The following is an 11,418-nucleotide window of genomic DNA, read 5'->3' on the forward strand; positions in this document are numbered from 1 at the left end:
GTGTGTGTGTGTGTGTGTGTGTGTGTGTGTGTGTGTGTGTGTGTGTGTGTGTGTGTGTGTGTGTGTGTGTGTGTAATATTTTATTAAAAGCACATTCGAAAAGTATACATTCAATTTTGTACAATGCGAAACTTCAAAAAATGTTTTAATATAATTCTAGTTTGACAATGTTATTTTAATAAATTAAAAAAAATATATGGTTTAAAATAATGATTTTTCAAAAATTGACCATCGCTTATATTTCATGAAAAAGATAAGAAATGATAATAATAATAAGATAATATTATTTACAAAAATAATTTTTTAGTAATTTTGATCTTGAAATATATATAAAGTGTCCAGTGAAGACCATAATATTTAAGAGTAGATTTCTGAGATTATTTTGAGAAAAATCCGAATATCAGAATGTCGAGGCTATAATAGTTTTTAAATTATAAGCATTTAAAGTTAGCAAATTGTTTAAAGTTCGCGCATTCAGATATTATAGGTAAATATCAACAACACTTAAACGCGCAAGCTTTAAACGATATGATTTGTTAATTTTAAATATTATAAATAGTTATAAAAAAATAATTAAAAAATCGTTATACCTTCGACATTTTGGTATTAATATTTCGTTTTAAAATGAAAAAAATCTCAGAAATCCTTAAGCGTTGTTACGCTTTTTACCGGACACACTGTATATGTATAGTGTAAAAATTTGAACTACTTCAAAATCTTACACTGTACATGTACGTATCCTGCATCTTCAATTAAATGAAAATTGTTCTTGCTTTTTTGATTACATCATTTAAAATATTTAGAAGAAATATTGTTATTTTGATTTAAAGGATTTTTTCTTACTTTGATCATTCCTAGAGAAAATGCTTTTGGAATGAATTGAATAAAAATATTTGTACTAAGACAAAGTATTTATACAGTGCTTGTCAAAAGTTCCGTAACGGTTAATTACCTTTAGAAAATGATTGATTATTGAAGAAGTTTCAGATAAAAATTGTAGAGTTTAAAAAATGATCAGATGATGGTATTTATTTGAACTTTAGATGACTTGAAAAGTGTGATCAAGATCAATAAAAATCTGAAATGAAAACTCCTACTTTTTATTGCATATTCTTATAGTTAACGTCAAGAGCTTTCCAAAACACTATAATAAAATACATCTTGAGTTATGAAACTTGATAGTAATAATACCGCTGGCTTTATCCAAGATGTTCGACTAAAATATTTTAAATGTTGTTTAGTTCACTATATATCAAAGCAATTGGAGGCTAGTCCCATCGTTTTTATTTTTAGTGTAAAAATGAAAATGAACCTCCATATGCCTTCCAACAAGCGATACAAGTAACGCAGTGTGACACAATGGATCACATCCTTATTGTTTGTCAATGTTAAACAAAGATAACATCCCTGCGTCGCACCGAATCACTTGTTGGAAGACACACTCTAATAACCTTCACTTTGATATCATATATCTCTGAATATGATCTTGAATAACATTTAAGGCTTTAACAATTAGTCCGTTACTTTAATAAAGCTAATGTCAGCGGTACTATAATTTTCATGCTTTATTATTATATATGTATTTGAAACAATTGTTAATCGCTCATCGGAAGATTTTGGGAATAAGATTTGATTCGTGACAGAGAGAGGCAAATGTTAACAAAATATAACATCAGGTTTAGCAATGATACAGAAAATAATTTATTTAGTATTCTAAAATAAGTAATCATAAATATAATGTGTATGATACAGTATAATCGCATGTTTGTGCGTGCGTGCGTGCGTACGTGTACACGCGCGATCGAGCCCGTTGTCAAAGGGCTTTGATTCGCGTAGCGATTTTATAATGGGCGCGCGGATTCGATCCGAAATATGAGTGCGTCATAACGTGAATATGTGCGGATGTGCAGAATACAGCGGTTAAGTTGTTCTTGCATTAAGAATATACGACAACGGCTACTGAGAATGTTCGGTAGAGACGGAAAACATTTCATCTCTGTTTTCTTGCTGAAACTGGAAGAAAGCTTCCACCGGTAACCGAGAACGTTCGGTCGAGATAGAGAATGCTCTGTTCTATTCTTCTCTCCGGTGCAGGATACGAGTCAAACTGATTCGCCGACTGCTGAGAACACTCAACGGAGGCAGAGTACACTTTATCCTCTTTTCTTACTATTTAATGTTGTTAGAATCTGGATTCGGAGTGCTCTGGAAAAGAATCTGAGTAGGCCTTTTTACGTCGTGTTTTTTATTTTACGTCGGCATTGTTATTTTTCAGTTTTTTTTGGCAGCTGGCTTTCCTCTACGAGGCACGAGAAATCAGTTTTCGCGCGATAGTATGTTCGGCGATATTCGGCGCGATTCAGATATTTTCGGAACGGCGTTCGTTACAAGCCTTCTATATGGAATCGGCTAGTCAGCTGGGAATGATGGGGGAGCATCGTTATATTACATAACAAAAAATTGTTGTTGTAGTGTTCTGTAAAGCTCTCGACATCATTCACAAAAATATGCAATAAAAAGTAGTTTTTATTTGATTCTTTTGTTGACTTTGATGACGCTTTTTAGATTATCAAAAATAGAGATGTACCGGATAGTAAAATGGAATGGAAACGAATATCAGGAATCGTTCGGAAAGAAAGTGATATCTGGCCGGATATCCGATATCCGATCGGATATTCGATAGAGCATTTATCCGGCTAGATACCGGATATTTTTCGGATATTCGGCGTTCAACTTAAACAAAAGAGAAAAAAGAAAAGCAAGGGAAAAATAATAAAAATGAATAGAATTCTATATCAATGACGCGAATTTTCAATATAAAATTTCAGCTAGATACTGACGAATACTAAGATTTGGCTATTCGGTCGGATATGACTAGATAATGGACTTCTCAGATATCTGGTGCATTCCTAATCAAAAATTCAAATAAATATCACCATCTAACAGATTTTTAAGCCCTACGACTTTTATTTGAAACATTTTTCTAATAAACCAATACTTTCCAGGAAAATTAGCTGTTTTGAAACTTTTGACATTGCATATCTATGTAACATTTATATTATATACAGAATATATAAAGTAAAAATCGGCCCCTTTCTTTCTGATATATGTCGGCATTGTTAACAATTTTTAGCGTCGCGAGTTTATAAAAATAAAGGCGTACATGATAACTGGTATACAATTGCTGAAATCGAAATCATCTCGGTATTTAATCTCCACACTAAATAATTGTTGAATCTAATAATCGAGTAATTAATAAGGAATTAAAAATTTCATTCAAAAAGTGTTTAAATAATTTATGTGTTACATTTATATTACATTTAATATAAATATACATATAAATATACATATCAATTATAGCAATTTATTTACCAAATTAGAATTTAAGGGGTAATAATTTCGATTATTCTTTGAAAATCGAGAAGTATCAAAAATATAAACATATAAAATAATCAATTATTTAATTTTTAGCGTACCTTGAAGATATATGAAAAAATAGTTTATACAAAAGGGTTCAATACAAAAGGGGACATCATAGTGAAAACAATTATTTTATGGGTGAAGAGATTGGGGACAATTGAAGATTAACATTTGAAGATTTATTTTTTAAAATGGAATCATTTGAATTTTTTACACAATATGATTCTTCTTTAATTGTTTTGTATATTATTATATTAAGTTTTGTATAATATCATATCATTATATTAATTATAATAATTAAAAATTATTATTTTAAGGTAGAGATATAAAAAAAAGAAACTAATAGTTTATAAGATACGTTACTTTATTATGTCACAAAATGTTAAATAACTCATAAATCATTAATTTTTTGATAATTGCTTTTTAATGTTATTAAGTGTACGTGATAGTGTAACTCTTGAAGAAGAAAAATCACCCTTGTAAATTGTGCGACTTAAAAATGAAAAAATTAAGTTTTTCGCAGACAGGTTTTTAGTGAACAAATGGCTTTTTGTAAAAACTAATGAATATTTCAGGCTTGTTCAGAGCTAGATTTGTTCGTCATTATAAGGGCTACATTTTACGAGAATTTCAAAATTTTGCGTTAAAATCTCAATGAACAGAGAGCGAGTGAAAAAAGGCCTTTTGTTTTTTTTTTACTGAATTAATAGATCGATTTTAATGTTCCATGTCTTATTTTGTAGTTACTTTGAATATTTTTTATACCGAATTTTTTTCCATACAATTAATATTTATCGTTTTATAAGCGAAAAACTTGCTTTTTTGCAAACTATTCAATTTTTTTCGCATGTTTTCTTCACAAGTCTTGTGTCTCAAACATATTCTGATGGCCTTTCGAGATTTTCGTGAAAAGAAATGTTGGTTTATAATTTTTTTCCGATAAAATTCTACTTCTACTGAACTATTCTTGCTTTCGAGTGAGAAGGAGGAGTATACTATATAACGCGCATGAAAAATCGTAAACAATTAAATATCTCGTAAACTGTTGCGTTTTAATGCATGATTTATATTATTCTGGATTAATGGAAAGAATACATTATTACTACAATTTATTAAACTTATATTTTATTTAGAATGCTCCTCGCCCCTTATTGATGTATAGGGCCGCTGAGCGGCCGAGATCGCCCAGAAAGCATTTTTGGTCATTTGAAACAAGCGACTAGTGTGAGAAGGCACTCGCTATCTTGTTCATTCTTAGCGTGCCGCAGGCGAGCATACGGACATGGGCTCGTGCTTGTTACAGCGCCACACCATGATAAATGGCCGAACTTATAGGCGTGAAAAAGTGACGTTTTGATGATGAAATTTATGTTACATGCCATTTCGTTATTATTTAATTGTGAAAATGTGACTTGTCTCGTATATTTATCAAAGTCGTAATTATCGATGAAAAGTTATCTTGAATCTTATCTCGAATTTTATATATAAAAGTGTATATTTTAATATCTTTCAACAGCTCGGATCGTGTGTTTCTGTCCGAATGCAGGCTCACTTTACGCCTTTTATGACCATTTACTGATTATCAAGCGAGGAAAAGAAGAAATTTTCATCGATTTTTACAAGTGTTTTAAAGTGATCTCGTCATTTCGTTCCATCCAAATTATCTTTATTTAAAAGTAGCATGTATCATAAGTTGTCATTCCTCGCTTCTGATGTCACGATTCCAACATGGTCGCCGCGACTAGTCAAGAGCATTTAATATTAAAATATGGGGTTCCTTTCGATTTTTAGATAGCATGAGTGAAATCCGTCACGGGCCCAGTTCCACATACATATTTAGAAGCCTGTGTGACTAGCAAGAGGGATTCATCGCTAATTGGCCAATTTAAAACAAAATATTCTTGTTGATAAAGCAGTGAAAAATTAAGCACTCTCTCTCTTTTTCTCTCTCTCTCTTTTTCTCTCTCTCTGACAGCTTGAGTAAAAGTACGAATACAGAGAAAACAGATTTCCTGCTTTTCAATAATCAGCGCCAATCAGCATCAAAAATATATACATGATATCTTATGAGACCGCGCATAATAAAAATAGATTCAGATTCCGCGCGTGTCATCGGTGCGAGTGAATTCATCGGAACAAATGTTTAGTTCTTGCCGATTGCTAGCGCCGATTGAGTATTAATCACTGGATATTGATAATTTAATTTTTTGTTCAGAATAAAAGAAATAAAAGTCATTCCAATAGATAAATTCTTATGAAATGTCTCTCTTGACATTATTAAATAATTTATGATATTCAATCATTATTTTTTTCTACTTTATTTCGTATACCGAATCTTTTTTTTTACTTTTTGATTTATTATCCAATAAAAAGAAATCTTCATGAACTAGACATCTTTACTGGAAAACTAGCAGTTTTTCTGCTTTAACACATGTTTACTCTCACAAGCGCTGATAGTGCGTCGATTGGGGCGCTGGTTTGGAAAGCAGAAAATTTGCTTTCTCTATGGTCGTACTCTGTGGCACGGAAAAGCATCAAACAATGACAGCAGAGAATTATTCTGGACAAAAGAGCGGATCTTTTCTGTTGAGAGGTATAATTCAAAGATATAGTGGTTCATTAGGTTTTCTTTGCCAATTAGATCTTAATATTTTTTTGCTGGAAGTCGATGAGGGAATTTTAAAATTGCGAGGGGGAACAATTGCCTTAGAGTTTCACTCCTTGTTAAAATGCAAATTACGGTATCTTTCTTAACGGTAACACTAATTGTTTTATCTTATTATTCTGTTTATAAAAGTATTAAGTTACGATAATTTAACTAAAAGAAGTAATAGTTTACGAGATATTTAAGATTTTATGTCAACATATGTCATAATAAAGTGACGTGCAATGTGGAGAGCAACAGCGCCGCGATGATGAGGAGCAATAGGAAGAGTTAACTATGGTTGACGTGATCTCAGAACTTTAATCCAAGCTTTAATAATAAGATTAATTCTTCTTTTTCGATGTCATTGACTCTAATATTGAAATTTGCGCAACGTGTTGATACGTGTGATGTAAGATACATAGGTGATATAATTTAATACAGTAAATCATTATATCTTTGTTTGCCAAATGTTAAACAAAGATGAAATGATAATTGTTATACTGGGTATATTCAGTATGACTGGATTGCTCACTGAGCAAAAATTAATTATCCATTTAATATGTTTTTTTATTATATATAGTTATATATATATTTTTTTTATTATATATAGTATTCGTAATATAGAATAACTTATCTATTATAGATAATCTTTAATATTATATTTTTTATTTATTACTCTTTATTATTTTTTTTAAGACCGTGAGCGCTCACATTGAGCGATGAATTGTAATATGTCGCTCACATCTCTTACTGAGCGTTCATATTCTCACGTCTTATAGAAAGAATAAACAGTAATATGTGAGTAATAAGAAATATAACGTTAAAGATTATCAGTAATAGATAAGTTATTTTACATTACGAATGTTATAATATATAAACATATTGAGTTAATTTTTTTTTGCTTAGTGCAAGTAAGCGGAATATACCCACTCCAGTATTCGGAATATACTCACAGTGTCTCTTTCTGGAAAACCCCGACTATGGTCCTTGACGGACCATAAGATATTAATATTAATAGTAGATGTTAATAGTAAGTAGCCGGATAATAATTGAACAGTGTAATATTCAATTTTACAAGATTTCTAAAAATATAAATGAAAATGAGATAGTTTGTAAAACTATTCTTTGCTATTCGAATGAGGATATACTTTCAAAGCATCATAATGAAATGTGTACAAAAGTATAATTAAAATAAAAATGTTTATTTGTAATTTGAAATAGAATGTAATTTAGAATGGAATAGAATGGAATAGAATATCCTTGTATTGAAGGATTAAATATGAACGATGGCTAATTTTTGTCAAAATTATGTACGTATATATACATATCTCTTGCCTCGTGCACACGCGCACTCATGCGTAGACAATACAGTGTATTACTATTATATAATTAAAAAGTATCGGGATTGGGTCATTTAAGCTGTGCGTTTCGAATATATTGAAGAAACATATTTTTTTTTATTACTAGGATTGTTTCTATTTTTTGCCAAAAATTTCACATTACCTTTCTTAATCTACAAATAAATTGCTAATAATTTTTAGCATGTCGATTTTTGTTGAGTAAAGAATTTGTATAAAATTCTGTTTCCGGAATGAAACTTTGTGTTGCGGAAATGTTTCGATGATAAGTGTCAAGAATAAGGATTTTTGAATGATATAAAATGTTCAAAGAACATATTAAACGAAGATCATTCTGAAGGATCTTTCATTTCAACAAATGAGCAATACATTAAACAAATCAAAGATTTAGTGATTACTAATATGATTGACAATTCGAGATTGAACGTGTTGGAATATTATTTAGTTTATTCCAGTTGATTTTGAAAAACAATTTGGGCGTAAGACGCATTTTGCATTGTTGTAAAAACGCTAGATTTTATCTTGTTCGTGATTTTGGCCAAAAATTCCATGAACATTTCACTTATAATCGGCTGGTACATGACATCGTGTGACTTTCTGTTTCTTCGGCTGAAATTATTACTTTGTGAACATTGTTTTGAATCGATTGATGCGAATTGAATCGAATGAAAAAAAGAGAATTCGCTGCGCGTTCTGAAGGCTATACCTAAAATTGATTGAAAAATACTTCGAAAATTGGAAGAAACATTAGTATAAATGTATTAAAAGGGGATTATTTTGAAGGGACTAAATAAATTTGAATATATAAATTCATAGTTTGTGTTTTATTGTCAGTTTTTTTATTATCAGTCTCGATTTTTTATCAGTCATATACGCATAAGTGTACATATGCACATCCATAAATTTGGATAATGTACCCGTGATTCTTAACTAATTATCAGAATTGGGAATCAGCGAGACATCGATACGATAAATTTGGTACCAATTTGACATCTTCGATTCTACATCTAATTGATGATTCATTTCTCACAGGATAACATTACTGGTAATGCTATTACTATCGTTATTTTTATCGTAATGGTAACATTAATGTTATGGCATTTTTGCAATAATAGTAATGAATTCAGAAATTACTTTTATCGTTACTTTTCTATTATCTTTATATTTATTAAAAAAATATATCATATTATTTTTGTATCGTATTATATTTGATTGGATAAAAATATTTTATTTAAATAGAAATTTAAACATTGAAATTTGCATTTTGTATTTTATGTTTTAAGCTGCATTCTCATAGTTACTACTAATACTGTTCATATATAACGTGAACTATTTAGTACTGATAATGAATATTGGTGAGCACTCTTAATAACAATATGATAATGTTTTTGAAATTTATTACTTAATAAGAATATTATTCAATAACAATATAGTATATATATAATATATATATAAGAATTTTTAATCAAATTTGTAAATTATAATATAATTATAATATTCTTATTAAGTACATACAGGTCTATTTTAATCCAGAATATCTCAAAATTCTTATATTTAAAACAAAAATTTTCCACTTAAAAAAGTTCCTCAGTTACAGAGGAAAGAAGATGATGATCTTAGTTGTTTTTGAGAAGAATGCCTTTAAGGTCTAAGTTATCTAAAATTTTTTAAACGGAATTTATAGTTTTTATGTAATTTGATTTTTTAAATTATTCTGCTTGTAAAAATATTAAAATGAATGAAGTAGAGCTATTGAAAAATTATCGAAAAAATTTTTTATAATCATATTTTAATATTTTTATACACAGAATAATGAGATAAATCAGTTAGTATAAAGAAAATACATAATTGCTTATTAAAAAAATTATGCATTTTGTGATTTGCATACATAATATGCAACTATGTGTTTTTTTTAATTATTCGAATTAACGGATACTGCGCTGATCTTGATCTTGACATATATTATCAAGGTCATGACTCTAAGTGATTTTCAAAAAATTTTAGGCAACGGTTACTGTTCGTTCAAAAGTTACTAACAAATAAAATTTAAAAAATAATGTCTTATTTCTGCTATATATTGACGGACATTCAACTTCTCATGCGAAGGGACGTTCATTCCATCTCTCCCCTGTTCAGGGGCGTATGATTTTCCACATCACCAAGTGGATTCCACCCTATCTCCCTTTTCTGCCTCAAGGCGTAGACTTTCCAAGCGAAACGAAATTTACCCCACTTTCTCCTCTGTCCAGGAGAAAATCGATCGCCCCTGGAGGGGAAATGGAGTGGGCCTCACTTTGCGTGGAAAGTCGATCACTTTTAAGCAGGAGGGGGAGGGGGGGGAGTCTTTGTTTCACTTGGAAAGTCGAATGCCTGTAGACAGGAAGGGTGTAGGGTAATTTTTAATATTGTATACGTTAGAAATAAGACATTTTTTAAACTTTATTTGTTAATAATTTTTGAACGAACAGTGGTCGCCATCTAAAACCTTTTGGAGGTCACTTAGGGTCACGACTTTGACAATCAAGATTATCGGCACAATATCCATTAATCTGAATAATTATCGCGTTTTCTTTACATCAACTGATTTATCTCTTATTATTCTGTGCATAAAAGTATTAAAGTACGATTATTGAAAAATGAATAGCTTATGTTCGAGCTCCAGAAGATTTCATTTTACGAGAATTAAAATTTAAGAAAGTGGCATGGAGAGACGTCTCATTAACTATAGCTGTGGATCAATGCCTTATCGATCACGACTCAAACGTACTCTGTTAAGGTTTCAAAACACTTATCTACAAACCTACAAACGCAATGCCTCTGTTTGAATCAATGTATTCATTGATTCGATTTTAGGTCAAGGAAATAATTCCATAAGATAAGACCTGAAATAGGACCGTGCGACTTTGCGAAAATGAATGAAAAATAGAGATTAAAATAAGATGATGCAATTAATTTTAAATAAATCAATTGTTGGCGATCTTGCTGCGCGCGCGATGAACTCGTAATGGCGCGGCCATGCGATCACCATCCAAGCGTTTTCCGCGGTATTAATGCTTCGAGGGCACTTGGTCGAGAAAATGATATCTTCTCTGCTTTCCAAACTTTTATTAAATATGCCTCGAGCGCGGGCGAATGTGTTTTCACAGCGGATACGGAAAGGATCTCAGCGGTAGCGCGATACCTTTCCACGAGACAAGACACGTGCAGTCAACTAGACAGTTAGAGTGGCCATGATGATATGATCTTTTCCAATCGATTACGCGTAATGCACGCGTCGTTTAGCGATCGACGACTCGTGGATAGATCGATTTTTCGTCGATGTGATTAGGCGATATAACCAGACGCCGTGAATTATAGGGATACCGAACATCAATGATTAATAAAAAACTTTTAATAGTCGACGCAAGATGTTGTGAATCATACATTTTATTAATATTAAACTAGTACTTATAATGTTTTTGACGATTAGTCCTCTTCAGTAATTATCGTTAAATTCAAATACATAGAAAAAAAGTTAACTTGGTGAGATTATCTACATTACAATACACGATAATGCGAGTATACAATTACAATTACAAATCGGTTTGATCGTTAGATATGTAAACATATTAATGTATTAGATGTACAACTTTGCTTCCGCCATTTTCCTATAGATGGTTTTAGCGGTAAGTGGTGGTTGAAATAAATAGATCATGGACGTCATACAATAAACTTGGGCATCTGTCAACATAACCCCATAGAAACATTAGTCGATTTGTGTCTGCATCATAAAATTATTCTCGATTGAAAATATCAGTTTACGAGCCAAATTCTCGTCATTTGCGGGAGGTTTTAATTTTTTGCTTCAATATGAAGAAATCTGCGGCTGAAGCTCATCGAATGCTCTCAAATACTTATGGTGAGGCCGCTATTAGTGAAAGAACGTGTCGTGAGTGGTTTCAACGCTTCAAGAACGGTGATTTTGACGTCCAAGGTCATGCTCTGTATTTGGTG

General features: G+C 31.0%; 1 protein-coding gene across 1 annotated transcript in view; it reads left to right on the forward strand.

The window, feature by feature from the left end:
• LOC105622165 (serine/threonine-protein kinase SIK3-like) overlaps positions 1 to 11,418 on the forward strand; it is a 223,143-nt gene that overhangs the window by 115,282 nt on the left and 96,443 nt on the right. The gene's annotated exons all lie outside the window — the stretch shown is intronic.

Source organism: Atta cephalotes (genome assembly GCF_000143395.1).
Source record: "Atta cephalotes unplaced genomic scaffold scaffold00002, whole genome shotgun sequence".
NCBI lineage: Eukaryota > Metazoa > Arthropoda > Insecta > Hymenoptera > Formicidae > Atta > Atta cephalotes.